Source organism: Hydra viridissima, unplaced genomic scaffold (assembly GCF_058129835.1).
Source record: "Hydra viridissima isolate aposymbiotic clone 2 unplaced genomic scaffold, HvirCarnegie_v1 scaffold_1, whole genome shotgun sequence".
Classification (NCBI taxonomy): Eukaryota; Metazoa; Cnidaria; class Hydrozoa; order Anthoathecata; family Hydridae; genus Hydra; species Hydra viridissima.
The window spans coordinates 12,961,325-12,981,755 of record NW_028324300.1 but is presented as its reverse complement, the minus strand read 5'-3'; the positions used below and the strand labels follow the sequence as shown (position 1 = coordinate 12,981,755).

The following is a 20,431-nucleotide window of genomic DNA, read 5'->3' as shown; positions in this document are numbered from 1 at the left end:
ATGACCAGGAAGAAAAGCTTCAACATCATCAACCTTATTGTTATGATAACACCTCAGTAAGAATCGAACTTCCTAAAGAAGGGACGACTGTTCAGTTTAAAAACTATCAAAGAGGTATGAAAGTTCCATATGTTGTATATGCTGACTTTGAAAGTTTCATCAAACCCATCGAGGACAACACTGAATATAATAATAAAGAGTCATACACCAAACAATACCAAAAGCACGTTCCAAGCTCCTTCTGCTATTATATCAAATGCTTTGACGATAGTCTTTACAAAGGAAAACCAGTCATGTACACAGCTGAAAGCGATGAGGATGACGTAGCTCAAAAGTTTATAAATATGCTTGAAGCTGATCTTATAAAGATTTTCGATAAGATTGATTTAATAAAAAAGAAAGTCATGACTGATAAGGATGAGAAAGATCATGAATCTGCAACTCTATGTCATATTTGCAATAAAGACCTTAACGGTGATAAAGTCTTAGACCATTGTCATTGACTGGAAAGTATCGTGGAGCTGCTCATAACAAATGCAACTTGAATTATAAACTTCCAAAATTTATTCCCATCATTTTACATAATTTGTCTGGCTATGACAGCCATTTGTTCATCAAGAAATTAGGTGGAAAACTCAATTGCATACCCAACAATGAAGAAAAATATATCAGCTTCACAAAAAGCATCAAAGTGAGAGAATTTACTGATAAGAAAGGTAAACTAAAGGAAATATGGAAAGAGATGAGGTTTATTGATAGCTTCAGATTCATGGCTGGTAGTTTAGACGGTTTGGCTAAAAATCTAAACAATGACCAATGCAAAAACGTTGCTCAATATTACTCTGGAGAAAAGTTTGATTTATTAAGAAAAAAAGGTATTTACCCTTATGACTGGGTGGACTCGATTGAAAAGTTCTCCGAAACGCAATTACCACCTATTGAAGCATTCCATTCAAAACTGAATGATGAGGGAATAAGCTCTGAAGACTATGCGCATGCAAAAAACGTTTGGAATGTATTTGGATGTGAAACGTTTAAAGATTACCAAAAACTATACAACATGTCTGACGTGTTGATACTTGCCGATGTCTTTGAAAATTTCAGAGACACTTGCATGGAATATTACAAGCTTGACCCTGCTTGGTATTACACCTCACCCGGTTTAGGTTGGGATGCTATGTTGAAACTAACTGGAATTCAGTTAGAGCTTCTGTCTGATATTGATATGCTTAATATGATAGAAAAAGGGATACGCGGTGGAATTTGCATGCTCAGCAAACGATATGGAACTGCTAACAACAAATACATGAGTGATTATGATCCTTCACAACCATCGAAATTCATCCAATACTTAGATGCAAATAATTTATATGGATGGGCTATGTGTAAGCCTCTTCCTGTTAGAGGGTTCAGATGGATGACTGAAGAAGAACTCACCAATTGGAAATCCATGCCCTGCATTCTCGAAGTCGACTTGGATTATCCTAAAAGCCTACACGATTTACACAACGACTATCCTTTAGCTCCTGAAAGACTAACCATTGGAAAAGTAGAAAAGCTCGTTCCCAATTTAAACAACAAGGAAAAATATGCTATTCATCATGAAAGTCTAAAACTATATGAACGACTTGGATTGATCATTACCAAAATTCATCGAGGCATCACCTTTGAAGAAGAACCTTTCATGAAACAATACATTGACCTCAACACCACATTAAGAGCAAAAGCTAAAAACGAGTTTGAAAAAGAATTTTTTAAGCTCATGAATAACTCTGTCTTTGGAAAAACCATGGAGAATATTCGAAAGCATGTTGATATTAAACTGGTCACCGCAAGAAAAGAAGTCTTAAAATTGTCAAGAAAACCTAATTATGATAGAAATACCATTTTTGATGAAAACCTTGCAGCGGTTCACATGAAAAGAACAAAACTCTTTTACAACAAGCCTGTTTACTTAGGACTGAGCGTTCTAGACATAAGCAAAATTCTCATGTTTGAGCATCATTACGACTATATCAAACCTAAATACGGAGATCGCGCGAAATTACTCATGACTGACACCGACTCGCTCATTTATGAAATCGAAACGGATGATTTTTATCAAGACATTGCTAACGATATTGAAGCTAAATTTGACACGAGCGAATTTCCAAAAGACCATCCTGCCGTTCAAAACTTTGCATTTGACGTTGGGTTTAAAAATAAAAAGGTTATAGGCAAGTTTAAGGATGAGACTGCTGGTAAACAAATTAAAGAGTTTGTTGGACTTCGTCCTAAACTCTACTCTTACAAGATCGCTAAATATGAACACAAAAAATGCAAAGGAGTTAAAAAGAAAGTCGTTCAAAAACACATCACTCATCAAGACTATTACGACTGCTTGATGAATAAGACAGAAAAGCTTACAGCTATGAACGTTATCCGATCACATCAGCATAACATTTACACTGAAGAAATTAACAAAGTCGCACTCAGCGCTAACGACGACAAAAGATTCATCTTACAAGACGGAATTCACACGCTAGCTCTCGGACACTACAAACGAAAACCATGCTTTACATTTATGGACTATGATCAACTCTTCAGACCTGATGATTAAATATAAACTCAGAACACGATGTCATCCTGAAAACATTAACTATAGCAAATCACAATGCGGTATTTCTAAAAATCACAATGCGGAATTATAAAATGTCAATGCGTTAGAATACACAATTCATGATTGCAGAAAATTAAAAACACGACGCCATCTTGAATTCCTTAAGTATGGAAAAGTATCAATGCTTCAGAATCGGCAATTCATAGTAGTGAGGAGTGCAGAATGAAAAAATTGTACTTTATGTTCAATTTGGGTTGAGCTGAAAAGGGAATAGTGGTTAAACAAACACACTTACTGCGTAGACCGTAAAACTTATTAATGTCAAAAGCGGAATCGTTTGAAATAAAAAAGAAAAAAAAAGAAAAAATGCAACCGTTCAAAAATTGAGAACAAACTTCGCAATAGCTACAAAACTAACAGTGCAAAAACGTGAAAACTAACCGTGCAAAAACGTGAAAATTAACCGAGCAAAAACGTGAAAAACAAAGTTTCTAAAAAACTTAAAATAAAAAAACGAGTTCCAATTGCCAAAATTAACGAAAGCGCGCATTTAAGAGAAGTTTGAAAAAATAAAAAGAGGAAGGAGCTTCCCTTTTTTACCCCTTCCCTCGCTGCCAATAAATTGCTGTAGGTTGAAAATCGGGGCAGAGCTTGCGGGTCTTTTCTCTTTTGGGGCTTTTTTGAACTGATTGTTTTTCAACTGCGCAAGGTATTTTTAACATCGACGGTCCTTAAGTAAGCAAAGCCAACCCGGGGTTAAGCTAAGTAAATAAAACCGACTAACCAGTTTGCAGAGAAAAGTAACCAAAAGGGACGCCGATCAATTAGAATCTTACTTATGTAAATAATCCTTTTTAAGAAATCGACGGCTCCAAGGAAACAAAAACAAAGCCAGAGATATGCTATGAAAACAAAAGCGACCATTCTCAAAGTGCTTTCAAACTAAATGAGACGGGTGTGTAACGAAATAGATGATGGGTGTAAAAAGTGTTATTTTTTAAATTGTGTGCTTTTAATTTGCACACGTTTTAAAGAGATCGTGTTTAAAAAGACGTTTATTTTTAAGTTTTTCGCGCGAAGCAACCCTCTTTGTCTTTTGTTAAACTTTTTTCTCTTTTCAGCGCTCCATTTTTTTCTTCTTTCTTGTTCCTCTTTTGTTTTCTTTCGCCGTAAGACCTCTAAATCTTCTTTTTTCATATTTCACTTTGTTTGTCATTCATATAAGATCAATAATTTTTATTTGCTGAAATGAAACTAGTTAAATGAAAATTAAGAATGGTGTGTAAAGTTTAAATCGGAATCGGTTTATATAACTTTTATTTTATAATTATATTTACAAAAAAAATAAAAAAAAACATGGAAAAAAGTAAAGTGGGAAGAAGTGTTGGACGATTTCTTGTACGAAGGGACAAATTTTTACCATTCGGATTTTCGTGGCGATCCTTCTTCAGTTAAAGATCATTTAAACGTGGTGAACGAATTTTCGTTACCTTTTCTGGATTTATGAAATTGCGTGAACAAAACATATTGAAAAAAAAATTTATTATTCACTTTTAGTCCATGATGATTCCGGCCAACTTGCTTAGATAAAAAAAGTAAAATACAAAATAAACGATTCTTAAATTTGAAGGGTGATTGATTATTATAAAAAAACCCGCATGCGTTTTTTTCTCGCCCTGACAAGAACGACGAACCTGTCATATTGGATTTGATTTCCAAGAAGCTTATCGTGCTTAACGGATGCAATGTGAAAGTATTGACTTTAGAAACGAAATTTGCAAGAAACCTAACATTTATTACAACATCGTGAAGTTAATGAACGACGAATATTTGAAAAGGACTGATGAGGATAACGTGTTTTTGAAAACAACTTTTTTGAACGACGGTACAAAATGGCTCAAGTAGAAAGATTTGCAGAGCGAAATCAACGATAATTGGTGGAAACCTGAACTTTCTAATGAAATCACCGATGAAAACCCCAATCTGGTATTTAACTTCGAATTGCAATAGAAACGATAAAAATTAAGCCACATCAAAGCTTATTCGAACAGATTCAAAGTCAACTGCAAATTGCTTTTCATAAGAGTTTCTCAGCATGACAAGATTCGTCAGCTTTACGAGACGAAACAACAAAAGTTGAAACAGTTTAGCGTGCATTTCTAACATTGGAAAGACGAAGGTGAAAAACAAATGAACAAAAAATTTGAAGGGTTGAACGATAAACTGGAATAATTGAAGTAGTAGTTCGAAAAGTGCTCTTTACAAACTGCAGAGGCAGCCACAATAGCAACGCAGGCGACACAATTCACTTCGACATGAAGGATTTTTTGAACCGTTGTCAAGCGTATCGCATATACATGAGTCGGCACAACGGCGGTCCTCATCCGACATCTAAGATTTCGTTTCGGCATTTGATGCTGAAAACGACACACATATCACTAAGGTGGGTGATTATTTCGATTCCATAATCAATTACGACGAAATATTGGTGTTTGACATGACGAGCGATTACAACATGCTTCTAAATGCTCCAAGTAACGGTGCCAACAAAATGCTAGTATATTAAAAACGGGACGGGTGTAACGAGGAAATTAAGTACTCTCCCAATACGCTACAAGCCAGTAAAAAATTTATTATTTTGCTAATTTAAACGGAAGTAAAAAAATGTTTTTTTAAAAAAATGGTTTATATTCAAAAAATCCATGGAAAATATCGTAGAAAAAAAACAAAAAGTAAGGAGGGAGAGGTGAAAAAATTCAAAAACTGATTCATTTGGAAAAAATCGCTTTGGATCAATTTTTATCTTCGAAGTAAGGAAATAAAGCGTTGGATCGGCCAGTCGTACAAAGAAATCAGCTGATGACATGGTTTGAAACTCGCGAAAAAGAAGAGTGTGAAAAAGAAAAACCAAAAAACGAACAAAGAGAAGACAAAGAGGCGGCTTACCTATTCTCATCGAACCGATTGTCGCAGTCATTGGAGCCAAAGAAGCCATTGCGGGAAAAGCAACAGCAGTTGTACCCATTGCAGCGAAAGCGGCGTTAGCACCAAAAGCAAAACGATTGTAGCAGCCACTACAAAAGCAACAGCATTAGGGAAAGTCAGCGCGGGTGTGGGACAAAGAGTAAAAACATTAATTGAGAAAAACTTCGAAAAATTTATCGAAAAGAAATTGTAAGAAGATATTTGTAAAATATGAAAAAATTGTTCTTTAAAACCGTTTTTTACTTCTTTTTTACATTTTTTTTCTTTCACTCGACTCAGGCATGGGATATAGAACAGTAGTAAACTTCATGTAGAAGGAAGATAATCGGAAGTTAAATATCGTTTGCTGTTCTTTGGAAAAGTTGCCATTCATCAATTGATAAACAAAATTGCGACAATATTATTCTTTTTCCAAAAGCTTGTTCAAAAATTTGCTCTCGTCTTTCCATGTGTTTTTCTATTGCACATTCAACTTTTCAATTTTGTTCGAGAATTTTTTGAGTTTATCCTCAGTCATTTCAAAATTGTTTCGGCTCTCGAAGTAAGCGCGAACCCTTTTCCATTTTTTCGGTTTTCATCACCGAATTGAATTATACCATAATGACATTGTTTAGAATTGGCATCTTCATGTGATTTTTATCTTCCTCACTAATAAAGTTGTCTATCGAAATATCGGTCAGTCTTTTTTTCGAAGAGGACGCAGCATTTCGTTTTCTATTAAAGTGTTGACGGAACCGTTTGTTCAATAAAAAGGTAAATTGTTTATATCATTTTTGAGCAACCGTGGAATTTTGTATGTTTCCTTTGGTTCTCAACTAATCAAAGTGTTTGAGCAGGGCTTTGTTTTGATTGCTTTGCAAATTGTCGACCTCTTTTTTAAAAAATTTGATAGGATTGAAATTGAAATTCAAAACGAGCGAAGTATGCGTTTGTCATTTTGTTCGTCGACTTGTATATCGTTTAAAAAAGTGTGTTTAGCGATTTGGTTTCAGTGCTTTAAAAACCGTTTTTGATAAAATTGTGAACATCGAAAACGACGCGTCAATTGCGAGCGTTGTTTTCGTTGATTTGGAAAAAGAACCACCAGGTGGGTGCCTACGAAAAAAAGCTCGTGATGAATATTTCTTCTTTTTCTTAAAAAAAAGAAATATTCGTCACGATGTAAAAGATAAAAGATCACGTTTAAATTTGCGAGCTGTCTATTAGGCGAATCTTCAACCCATTCAATTCCATCATCAACGTGCATAGCTTGTCTTGCATGGATTACAAAGATATTTCTCCAAAAAAATTAAAATTTTTTTCCATACTCTTTCGATCGAGTTCATTGATTGTCGTTCTATCACGCAAAAATAAAAATTTAAACATTGTCAAGAGTCGAGACGTAGATAGGTATATAAAACAATACATTTCGAAAGACGTTGTTGTTTTTTACAAAGGTGGAATGCATGAAAAAGTCTTCTGCGAAAAACTTCTTATCCTATCTTTCGACTTGGAAGCGTTTGGAGGTCAAAAAGTAAAAAATATTTTTTCGGTTTTAAAGTTTGAATATTGCGGCGGATACGTCGATTGAGAGATGACGCATTGTCCGTGCGTGGAAGTGATGTTATTTTGTTTTTTACTTGTTTAAGTTTTGTATTAATGAATTAATGAATTGTGTAAAAAATTTTTGATTAGTAATAAAAAACGAATAACGGATTTTTAGGAGGAAAAGTTATACACCAAAATAACGCCAACCAAACTTATGAAAATGTCAAGTTATGGCGTTAGAGACTTGCTTGAAAAAGCAAAAATTCTCGACAATGGAAAATTTGAAAATTCTGTGAGTTATCGGACAAACTGGCGAAAACCGATGAAAAGATTGATGAACGAGGATATAGAAGAAAAGTGCAGACCAAAAAAGAAATAGGAGACACGGTGCCATGGTACCGACGAGCGTGCTTAAAGACGTTGCGAAGTTTTGGATAAAAATGAATATCGAAGAAACATGATAATCATTTTCGAAATAAAGCAAGAACTACAAACGGCAGCGTTAAAAATATCAAGCAGCTATAACAAATATTTTTACGACACGATAAATTGTTTGCCAAAATACCTTCCGCACGTTGCAGAGATATTAAAGAGCGAAAAGATCGAAATTTGCCCCGATTCTTACTCCATGGCTTGTGATTTGAAAAACGTTTTGGAGAATGAAACGCGATTTTTTACACCACTATCAAGGTACCGGAGGCTAACGCGAGCGGTATAACGATCGTCGTTTGCAGAAGGAAACAATCGACGATTTGTTTACCGTTCTCAAACTTGTAGGAGCAGGATTTCCCGCAAAAGTAGACGATTGTTAAAAACATAATTTTTTTCTTTTCCTAAAAAAAATTTTTTTTCACATTTTAAAGTTGATCTTTTTGTAAATGTATCTTCCAAACAGCGCTCCTCTGACCAAAAATAAAACGTGTTAGCCACCTCTGTCTTTTCCTTTTTTTCCACTTTTTTAGTTCGGTATTGATGATTCGATGTATGGTTTGACGAATCTTCTTTTTTTCTCCCAGTTTTTCGATATTTAAGTAGTTTCATCGCCGTTTCCCACACTATAAGAACAAAACTAGTCTCCGCCGCATCGGAAAGTCAACGCTCTTCCTCTTAGTTTCTTATTCTTTCGCGTTAAAGCGTGTTACGATTTAAATAGTTATTTTGGTAATCGTTGCAATCGTCAAAATAACGGTCTTTGTTGTTCAATGTAACGTGGTACAAATCTTTTCTATGAAAGTCGAATAATTTTTTACTTACGGTATTTTCGACAAAATAGCGATGCGTCGGCACCTTAAAGCTGTTGATTTGATCTTTGGTACCGACGATTCTATAAACTCGTCTCTGTTCCAATGCGATTCGGTTTTCGTGGAAGGTTTCCTAAACGTGTGTTGAATGCGGTTGTCTAAATCGAAAAATAATTACAAAAAGGTTGAGTTTATCATGCCGATAATTTCATCCATTGGGTAACTTTTGTCGTGCAAGCTTTCGATGCCGGTTATCGTTCTTTCGATGAAATGTTGTATGGCTATTTCTTGATGGTTAACGTAAACGCAAGTTTTGTACTTGATTGCGTCTTTACAAAGTCAGCCTTGTTCAACAAGCACGGCAAGTACTCTACATTGTTGTGAGCCTATATTCGAAAAACCACTTTCGGCGTTTTGTTCTGAGGGAGGCTGTATCGTCCGTTTTTCAGCTTTTTTTTATTCTTTTGCTTTCGAACGGGCTCAGTCCTTCCACGCTAGCTTCGCATTTTTTGATCATCGGCGAATAGCCTCCCATTTTGTCTTGAAACTATTTTTTCATCTCCATGTTGGCATGCTCCAAGCACGTTCTTCCAAATCTGTTTTGCGAAAGAAAGATTGCACTTTTTAAACGAGTCACAGAAAAAAATGTAAAAGTTTGTGTGCTTTGTAGCAATTAATAATTCAATGAATAATGTAATAAACGTTCTCGACAAAAAAAATAAAATCGTCAAAATCTTCACCGAAAATCAAGATGAATACGACAATCGTTTCATTGATAACGTTATTCGATGTTTCAAAGAACAGAACGAAGATGTTTCGAAAATGGAAACGTTAATATAGCGCGACGGTATGCAAAACGGATGAGAACGGATCTTGAAGAAGGCGAACAATGAAGATTTGTGACGATGATTTTGTTAAAAAGATTCGAAAATTGAATCCTTAAATGTCTGATATTGTAAAAATATTTTTTTTTTTAGATGAGTAAAAGAAATTTTTGTAGCAAACGAAGCGAGAAAAAATTCTAAACTCAAATCAAAGCAATGAAACATAAAAACCGAATTTGAAGGAAGAAAAAAGGTGTTAAAAATCTAAAAGAAATGGAAAGAGAAGCAGTTCGATCAGGTGCGCGTATTGTGAAGTTGAGGTCGAAACGAAAAAAGAAAGAAAAGAAATGCTCTTAACACAATTGCATGACAAAATGGTTGACCTGTTGCAAGATCACGAATGTTTTGCTAACCTCATCAAAAGAGAGTTTTACGTTGACAATTTGTTTCGTGATTACGACGTTTACATTGTTGAAAACACGTTAATGAGGAAAACACGGCCACACCTTGATTTTGAAAAAAAAGGAAAAGCGATAAAAATCAACGATAATCCTTGTCTGTGCAATTTTCTATCTTGAAAATAAAGTTTTTTGTCTTTTTCATTTTTTTATCGAAATAATGAATAAAGAAGAAATAAAAAAAACTACGAAAGAAATTGAAAAAGAGTTTAACAAAGACGAAGAAAAAATAAAGGCTATTTTGAGAGAAATGGAAAAAGTAGTAAAAGAAATAGAAAATGGATTGAACAAATACGTTTCAACAACAAGAAGAAAAAAGTAAGATTAATTTGTCGCTGATGAGGAAAAACTACAAATTGAGAAATCAAGTACAATGGAAAAGTTATAAAAGAAAAATAATCTAACACTATATTTTTTTAACTGTAAATAATTATTAATTATAGCGAAATTAAAAAAGTTGGAACTAAACTTTCTCACATTTTTCAACGTGATCGCAAAAAAGAAATGATTGGAAAAAATTTGGAAGAGAATTTAAAGTTCAAGAATGTCTCTAGGACGACATCAATTACGATAACGAAAGTGAAAAATCATACAAAATATGTTACGAAACAAATAATCGACTGGAACTTGAAATTTGCCGGAACAAGAATCAAATCTAAAATAGATTTTTGTTATTCCTAACCGGAACCGGAATCGAAAATAAACCCATACCGGAGCCGGAACCAAAAATTAATAACATATTTATGTTTTTATAGTTAGTTTAAATTTCAATAAAAGATTAAATTAACAAAAATATTTAGTAACGGGATTCAATAACTGTTGTATTTACTCTACAAATTAGAAGTTTTTCCAAGTTTTCTGAAAGGAGTCTCTATCTTTCGTTTTATAGATTACCTCCAACTAAAGAAAACAGTCTTTCAACACCCGTAGTTGTTAGAGGTGGTACCACTTTAGTCAATACTGGCTTGATTTTGTTATTTATAATTTTTTCATAGTCTTTCCAAAACCCAAGGTTTGTGAAGCAACTTGACAATCCAAAAATTCATTTAACACTTCTTTCATCATTTTGTAAGATGAATGTTCTCATGGTATTGTTTGTGTTTGAGATATAATTTGAGTTGCAGGGGCCAATTCATTTTCAAGAGGTTCATAATTGTTGAATTGGGTCATGGCAATATGCTTAGCATTTTGCAAAACAGCTTCAGATCTGAAAAAGTACCCTTTTGTTTCTTGGGTTTAGAAGAATGGCAACTGAATAATGTTCTGATTCTTCAATTGCTGAAAAATGTTTTTCCGTTGCGTTTTTCAAAGCAATTTTCAACTCCAGAACACTGACGTTGCTGGAGGTTGTTTCCTAAGCCTTAATTACTGCTGTCACAATCAGAATGCAGGAACTAATGCAAGAATCTATACTTGACAACATTTTTGTTGCATCCCCAAAAACACTTAAAATATCTTGCATGGTTAAGTGGAACAATATTATAAGCAGCTCATTTATCAGCAACTTAATCAGACCCTACTCCTTTGCAATACTCAAATAAAAGTCTTTGTCACTACTAAGGTCTTTCAGTACTTCTTCTGGAATATACCCATTAACTATATGATTTGTAACAGGTTCAAATAAAACTTGATGTGAATCCTAAATATTTTCAGCACATCTTTTGCCAAGAAGGCCACTAAAACTTTCTGGTCCAGTTGTTACACCATCTAGTTTTAAAAAGAGCTCTTAAAGGAAGTTCGTTTTGATGTAGCGCGCACCCAATGAGGTACAGTTTTTCATTTTAGCAACACTTCAAGTTTTACCAAAAAACCACTTATTGGGCCAGTATTGGTAGCAATATTATCAAGAAGAACTGCCTGAATATTTTCAGCACTGTTAAGTTCTTGTGGAACACTGAACGTCTCTTTTGCAAGTACTAAACCAGTTGCGCCAATTATATGAATTGTTCTATAAGTCAAATAGGTTCCAGCAGATTTTCCATCTTCATAAGCAAATGTGGGATGATGTTCAGGTTCAATATATTTTTTGAGGAATTCCCCTTCAGGTTAGTTTATTATGCAAGAAGTTCGAGTGGTCTGATCAAGTTTTCTATCCACACCAAGGCAAATTAACTAATTTTTTTTTTTTTCTAAATCTTTACCTTCACTAACTATCTTTACTTGTGCTTTAGCCCTATCTAGTTTGCACTTGTCAATCAAGATGTGATTGATATCAACATCTTTTCTCAAAATATGTTTGATGCCATTTAGTACAGCATTTGCAAGAGCTGCACCTAAGTTTGACGAACACTCATTTCTGAATAATTCCATAGCAAACCTGGGAAGTTTAATTAAGTTGTAGTCTCCAGGAAATTTCTTTATTTGTTCCCGTTCAGCTTCTTCCTGAAAGAAATTTCAGCATACAAAATTTGCTTGTACTTAAAATATATCAATAAAGTTACAATAAGTTTACCTCAGTTTTAGTTGAACAGCTAGCTTCTTCAGATGACGTTGTTTGTTGTATGAGAGATTCTGCTTTATCAACTACCCTTTGAGATAGCTGTTGTCGCTCATTATCAATCCTCTTGTTTCTTTTGATAGCTACTTTATCAACTGAAGAAAGTTGATAAGCTCCTATTGGACCAGTTTTATGCCTCTGATCTCGAAGATGAACTCTATCTTCAAGAGGCACTTTCGCGTTTTGAGGGAAAATGCATATATTATGTTCTTCTGAGCAATTTGCTTTATTGCATGATACTTTTCTATCACTGCAAGGAAGCATATCCAATGAGCAAAAACAAGCAGAAATATCAAAAAGCTCATCCAAATTTGCATCAAGATTTCTTTTGGTACTTGTTTTACCATGCTTGCGATTAATGATTTTCACTAGAATGAGAAGATCCTTTACCTTTCTAGCAATAGATTTTTCAGTTATTAGAGGTAGATTTGGATTCACTGCTGCACAAGTTTATTTTAAATTATTTTTAATTTGCTCAGTAACTTCTATGATATCTGCAGTTGGCTTTACATGAATAAGATAGTGATATTGAATAACCTGTCTGTAAGTACTTGGCTCCGTCATTAGTAATTCACATAGACCACCACCATACTTTTCTCCACTTGCTTTTCGTGTAATAGGTGTAACTATAATTTTAGGCATTTTTTTATTGTTGATAATATTTGTAATTCTTGTTGAAGTTTTTGTTTACTATTTTATATTTATCTGTTTATACATTAAACAAGCGCCAGATGCAATAAATTTGATTGGCTGCTGTAACTTAATAAACATTTTTATTATTTGCATCATATATTCAAAACGAGATATTTTGAAACGATAGACTGGCTTGGAATTTAAAATTTCAAAGATTGAAATTCCAAATATTTTAGAAACTTACAAATTTAGGTCATTACTGAAAACTTTAAATACAAATCCGCAAGCTATTTTTATTGCAGTACTCCTGAAATTTGGAGGAGTTGTTGTTATAACCTAGTTACAGTAACTGCAACATTACTCAATTTGATATTCGAAAAAAATGGTAAAATCGACCTACCCTAGTGAACAATTACAGAAGAAGCAATTTGCTCAGCTGTGCTTGCACAGCTGAGCAAATAGCTGATGACGTCAAAGATTATTTGACTTTAAATAACCAATCAGAGAGGAATGCGGAATGAAAAAGTTGTACTCTATATACATATCATCATCATCATCATCATTACCTATATACCTAAGGAAGGGTATATAGGGATTGATAAGCTCAGCCATTAACGATGGAGAATTTTCTGTCGAGGAGTTTAAGGTCCTTGAGGAAAAATATTGAGCATTTCTCTTACAATTTTGATAAGGACGTGCAATAAAAGTCCAACAGTGAGATAGATTGGAAACCCTAAACTTTCGAAGACATCATGAAGTAACTTGATATGAGGATTTCTTAGCGACAGCCGATTATCACGATGACATCGCCTTTTTATGGTAGTGCGCGCTGTTTGAAAGCACTTGGCGCCTGTTTCACAATGTTGGTGACGAAGCTTTTTTTAACCTTTATAAAATGGATACACAGAGTAATAATGTAGAAGAAAGTTTGATTACTGATGTTGGTAACTATTTAAGTAAAGGTGTTTATCCCCTTGTCTGCACCGCCAATTTAAAGCGGATAACTCGACGAAAAGCAAACATGTATAGATTGTTAACATTAAAGATATCAACCGTATCGTGTAGTTCCTATGCTAGCAATCTCTACAATATGTAAGGCAACATATGTATGTACACCGTAAAGTAGATCACTAACATATAGGATATACATTATATGGACTATATAGTCATAATCTATTTTATAGTGTAACAATTAAGTACACACAGTGCGCTAATTTACATCTCTTTCCCCCTCTCCCCCTCCACTACTTTTATTTTTCATTATGATAGAGAATTTTATCCTGATTAAGAATCCAGCCTTTTGTTCTCTATCGGATTTTCATATTCCTTTGCTTCTCTTTCTTTTGTTTTCAAAACAGGTGCTATTACCAAGGAACAAATAAAAAGTGAGCAAAACAAAATCAGGTGAAACAATAAAGAAGTGATATTGAAAAGGAAGAAACCAAAAGTGCGCAAAATGGAAACAGGTTAATCAATATCGAATCACCTGTTTGCCGACTTAGTTTGTTTTCGAGTGAAAAACAAAAGCCGTTTGCATGTGAAAAATAAATTGGTGACCGATGAAACAAAATTTGAATATAAAAAGGGTCAAGAGTTAACGAAAACTCAAAACCAAGACTCGAAGATGGAAGAAAGTGGAAGATAAAAAATTCGAATTTCCTGTAAACATATTGAGTTACGAATTTGCAATCGTAACATAATATGTTCACGAGATAAAAGAAGAAATACGCTGGTAAAAAATTACTTGTTTGAAAAACATATTTGAAATATATTTTCATTTTTAAAAAATTAGCAAGTGTTGATCTTCTGTTATTTTGTGTTCTCTTGTAATCTCGATCAAACGTTTCTAGAGGGAGATCAATTTTTCGTTTTCTTTTAAGGTGTTGAAAGAATCGTTTAACTAATAAACGGGTAATTTGCTTAAATCATTTTCGTGTAAGAATGCTGAGTTTTTTAGACTTTCTTGCGTTCTTAACGAACCAACATGACAAAGCAGGTCTTTTGTTGTTGTTTTTCAAGATGTTCATTTTGTTTTTTAAGATTTCCTTCACGTCGTAAACAAAACTGTCAGAGAGATTGCTTTCTTTTTCTTCGATTTATTGATTTTTGCTCAGTAAGTCTATTAAATACGTTATTTTTTTTTGCTGAAGAATCGGAAAGTTTTAAAATTGGTTTTTGAAAATATTGTTAAAATTGTATATGTCCATTGATCGCAAAACTTGTTTTCTCGAAAGTGAGTTGATAGGATTTGCTTAAAACGAGACAAATGATATTGGGTTTTGTATTTCGAGAACATGTCGATAAAAAAACACAAAGCAAAATAGGCGCACCAAGGTAATCGGTTGTCAGACACCATAATGTTTAAAATGTTGATTTCAAGGGAGTAGTGTTTGAGAAATTCTGAGACGTAATAAAATTGAGTGTTTCGTCTGGTATTTGCTCTCTGAAACTTTCGCCTTCGAAGCTATCGAAATAATACAAATTTTCTTTTCCAATTTGCATCAACAATCGCCAGTGTTCGTCTTCATTAAATGAAGGATCGCTGTTATAAATGAAAAAACGTCCGCTTTCTTTGAATCGTTTAGACATTAAAAATCGAAAGCCTGCTTGATTTTGGTTTGAGGAAAAACTCCTATGTAATAATGATAGAACGTTGGTTTAGAACTAAAAAACGCTTGCCAGTTTTTATCTGCAGCCATTTTTTGAGCTGAAGAAAAAATTGAAGTAAAAATACTTAAAAAGAATAACAAATGAGCGGTGTTAAAACGAATTAAAGACAAGACAAAAATTGAATGATGAGCTTTTTTTTTCAAAATTTTAAAAGGTTTTTGTTTCATATGATTTTTTTAACTATATTGTATATGAGATTTTTATTTATTTAATTCTTTCTAGGTTTCACTTCTGTAATTGGCAATTCTTTTTTTTTTTTCTAAAAAAAAAAAAATTAACAATTACAAAAGTGACACCTAGAAAAATTTGTCGTTTGGGGAAAGGAAAAAAAGATCGATTTTATAATTTCTACTCCTTTGAAAGAAGATATTCATGATAATGACAGTGATTATGACAGCGACGACCTTAATTTTCAAATATTTTCTTTGGTTCCAACAATATTCACGAAAACTGAAATAATGAAATGGAGAAAAAATGACTTTCTGAGAAAAAAAAAATGGAATGCAAAATGCTCAAGTTAAGTAAACGAAAAAAATTAAAGATTTGCCGATAAAAAAAAATGAACAGAAGATTGAACCGCGTCGGAAAAAAGATAACGAAATGGGTATTGACGAGTCGCTACGACAATAACAAGGAAATGCGTTAACAATATGTCAGCAATGATATTTCAATTACGGAGTTGCTGTTTAATTAAAAAATATATTTTTATAATTTATGGTATAAATGTTTTTCTTTTTGATTAAGTAACAATTTTGTTTTTATCTTTTTGTAAAGGTATTTTCCCAACAGGGCGCCTCCGAAAAAAGGTAAAACGGGTAATAAACCACCACGTTATCTTTTTCTTTTGTGTTTTTTCTCTTTTATGATTTGACCAATTTTTTTTCTTTTTTCCAGTCCCTCAGCCAAAACCGAAATAAGGAAGAAAAAAGTCTCCACCGCCTCTGTAGTGAACACTCTTCCACTCATTTTTTTACAGTAACACAATTTAATTAGTTTTTCTCGTAATCCTCAAAAATGTCAAAATAACGGTCTTTATTGTTCAAAGTGACGATATAAATCCTCTCTGTGAACAGCGCGTTTTCTCTTGTTGACGGTATGCTCGACAAAGTAGCGATACGTGGGCGCATAAAAGTTGTTGAATTGATTTTCCGTAGCAACGATTTTGAAAACTTTGTAAATATCGTCTTTGATCCAATACGATTCGGTTCGGGTGGAGGATTTGCTGAATGTGTCTTGTCATGCTCACCATGACCGTACAACCTCTGAAAATTGTGGATCCTATAGACGTCAATTTCAGAATTGAACAATTCTGGGATCCGTCTTAGGTTATTAGGAGGAATGTACTGTGGTAGAGACTTTTTATATTGCTATCAATGCTGATGATAGTACTAGGATTGGTACATTTTATTTACCGACTGAAATTCCGTAGTTGTTAATTGATCCTGAAAAATGTTTTGAGTTTGCAAAAACGTTGCTTTATGCTGATAAATCAATTACATGGGAGTTGAGTAATGTTAGAGTTGAAAATCAATTAAAGACTAAAACTCAAGCGTCTGTTCCTTCACAGATGTATAATGTGGGTGTTCGAATATTCGACATGGAGGCTGATCAAGCTATTAGTGATTATATATATACTCGTTAAATGACGTTGACAATATGGATATATTTACTAAGTAAGAGTTAATTCTTGTTTTATGACTTTTTATATGGTGGTTTGAAATCTATTATTCGCCAGCGTTTTTTTCAAAAATGTCAAGAATTTATGTGTAATCCTTGTGTTGCTGAGGAATATTATCGAAAAGATAATCCTATTAAATTTGTAGGGTACATAGACTGTATTATGACACCTTTTGATCCGGTAACCCTTTATAATTTTGGTGATTGTTTCGGTTTGCAGTTTCTTCCAGAAGATTTATCTAATTGGGAGAGTTGTATTTTTCAGGATTATCGTATTTTAAGTGGGAATTAGACCCTGCTGCATCCATTAATTTTTCTTTTAATTACACTGTACAACAATTTTTAACTTTTTGAAAAAAACAAGAACCAAATTAGGTTATCATTATTAATTTAGACGTGCTGATTCCAAATATGTAATCAGTTATGCTGTAGCACGTCACAATTTTTTGAAATAACGATTTAAAGATGTAACGTAAGATGCATTATTCTATACATATGAATAAGTGTATGAACATGTTTATTATCACTTTTAACACAAATTGTTTACTTGTATTTAATTGTGTTTAGCCTGGCGTTTGAATGCTGCATCGGGTTCATCGCGCTGCAAATTCCAGCAGTAATCTGCAAGCATGGCGGGGCTCCACTTTCCCTTGTATCTGCTTTCCATTGTGGCAATACTCTGATGAAAGCGCTCGCCATTTTCATCATATAAATCTCCATTGACAGAGAAGAAGGAAAGATGGGAATGAAGAAAGTGGAGCTTCAGCAACATGTTATAACCCAGTTGTTGATAGGATGCAATTAATCTGTCTACCAAATCAGCGTAATTTGGTGCAATATGTTTTTCAAGAAATTCCTGGCACACCCGTTTGAATGCATCCCATGCTGCAAGTTCATATTGATCCATCGTTCCCGAAAACGTTTCATCCAGCATCAGTTCTCGTATTTGGGGCCCCACCAAAATGCCCTCTTAAATTTTGGCGTCACTGATTTTAGGAAATTTGGTCTGCAAATACTGAAATGCTGGTTTGTCGTGATCTAACGCCTTTACAAACTGTTTGATGATTCCAAGCTTGATGTGAAGATTGGGCAAGATGATCTTCTCTTTATCCACAAGAGGTTCATGAATGACGTTATGGGAACCAACCTCAAATGTTTCTCGTTGTGGCCAACATTTCCTCATATAATGTTCTGATTTCATCCTGCTATCCCATTTGCAGAGGAAACACATGTACTTAGTAAAACCAGCCCGCAATCCATTTAGTATAATAACAACTTTCAAATCTGCACATATGGACCATCTGTGATCTCTGTATTTAATTCTGTCCTGAATAAGTATTATATATTCACATAGCTTTCCCTCAGGGTTACCGAATGTGCTATGGGAATGGAAGGCAGCACATTTCCAGTATGCAGTAATACTGCCTTAATACTACAAAGTGATGCGTCAATAAACAAATTCCACATTGATGAACCGTATTATATTCCTAGATCATCAAACAATCCACTGATGTCATTACAGAAGCAAAGTTCTTCATCCATAGAGAAGTATTGCTGCAGTTTCCGTGATCGCTTTCTAAATGACGACACTCTTGCATCACCAGCCAACAGATGCCACTCCTGGAGACGTGAAGCCAGCAATTCATTCTGTTGCTTTGTTAAATACAAATCTCGAACGAGATCTTTCAGGTCAGATCCTGTTATGAAGTAGGGTTTACGCTCTGTATCTTCTGGCAAGTCGTAACTATCATTGTCATCAGTATCCTCGTGTGAATCAGAACTGTCCGTGTTTGGGATTTCCGATGGAGGTTCAGGAACAGGGATTTCAGCCGAATGAGGAACAGGACGAATAGCTGAAGGTAGATTTGGGTACTCTATAGCTTTCTTACCCTTAGAATTGCGACCTGATATGTTAACAGAACAGAAATAGCAATCTGAACAATGATTTTGGGGTTCACGCCACACCATTGGCACCCCAAATGTTGGTCCTCCACCAGTCCTGTTCGCCCACGACGATAGTGAACTAGCGCACCTCACACAGCATGCAGAGGCGCCCAGTTCTTATCCTGGTCGCTGACTTTGCAACCAAAGTATAGTTCATACAGTTTTTTCACATGTGGTGTCAATCTTCGTCTGCATCTCTTTAAAGTCAGTTCGCCACAAATGTAGCAAAAGTTGTCGGCTTGATTTTTACAAGTTCTGGGCATTTCTTGTTTCAATATACACTGTATTATATCTATATATTACTTGGCTAACTTTAGTTTATCTAAAATAAAACAGACTTACATTTAGTCTAATACAAGGTTAAACAAATGCAAATAGGTATATGATAAAGAAATGCTAATAAATAAATCATAAACAACTGCTAATAAATATATTAAAAATCACATTGACAACTTTCATAGTGAAAATCGAAAATTTGAAAATGTGAATTTACGCAAAATTGGTGGGTCACACAACAAAACGGACATCATTTTCGTAATCTCCAAATCAAAATACATAAGGTAGTGTCAATGACATTTCCGTTCTTTTTTTTCATTGTTGTACATTGTTATTTACCTAGTGTTTCTAGGTTTCAAGCCAACAAATTTATTTAAAAAATTCATTCGGGTGCCGATCCTTCTTATGATCGTTAGGATGTTATTCCAACTGTTAAGTGTCTTAAAACTCATTATTCGTATACGTTTTAAAGTATATTAGAAGAATCCTTTATTTGAACATTCTACTCTGTTTAATTTATCCGCTACTGCTAAACTGTCTGTTCAAAATATTATGTTTGGTAATGGAATTACATTTTCTGTTTCTTCTATGTTGGAACCTTTTAACCGTGATCTTAAAGCTACGAAATGTTGGTGATGTTGGTGTTCCGAATTCAATGTTTAAACTTTTTGTGCATAATTATCTTGTTATATAATGGAGGCCCCAGCTGGTAATGTGGACGAACTGTCATTTAAAGAGAAAAACATAAATCATTTATATTGAGTATATTTATTTGAATTAGTTTTTATTTACAGCTATAGTTTCGTGTAATATTTTTAACATTATTTAATATATAATTCAAACTGAAAATTACTTATTTTTTCAATTTCTTATTGGTCGTAAATATCTTTTTGCTATAAGTTATGGATACTTTAACTATTGTTTCAAAACTCAGAATATTCTCTTTCTCTAGTTATCATAGTTGCATTCCTAATAAAAAATCTGTATAAAAAGAAAAATCATGTTGATAAAAATTATGATTTTATAACATTCAATATAATTAAAACTGCAGGTTTCTGTAGGGCACATTTACAACTAATATCAATGTAAAAGGTATTGTA

The 20,431-nt window shown here is 33.8% G+C and overlaps 1 long non-coding RNA gene across 1 annotated transcript; it reads left to right on the top strand.

Annotated features, from left to right (window-relative positions):
• The first annotated feature begins 14,277 nt into the window (after positions 1 to 14,277).
• LOC149893401 (uncharacterized) lies at positions 14,278 to 16,178 on the top strand. The gene is made up of 3 exons (XR_016445114.1): positions 14,278 to 14,496; positions 14,645 to 14,675; positions 14,805 to 16,178. It is a non-coding gene; the product is annotated as an uncharacterized LOC149893401 (long non-coding RNA).
• Positions 16,179 to 20,431: the final 4,253 nt, after the last annotated feature.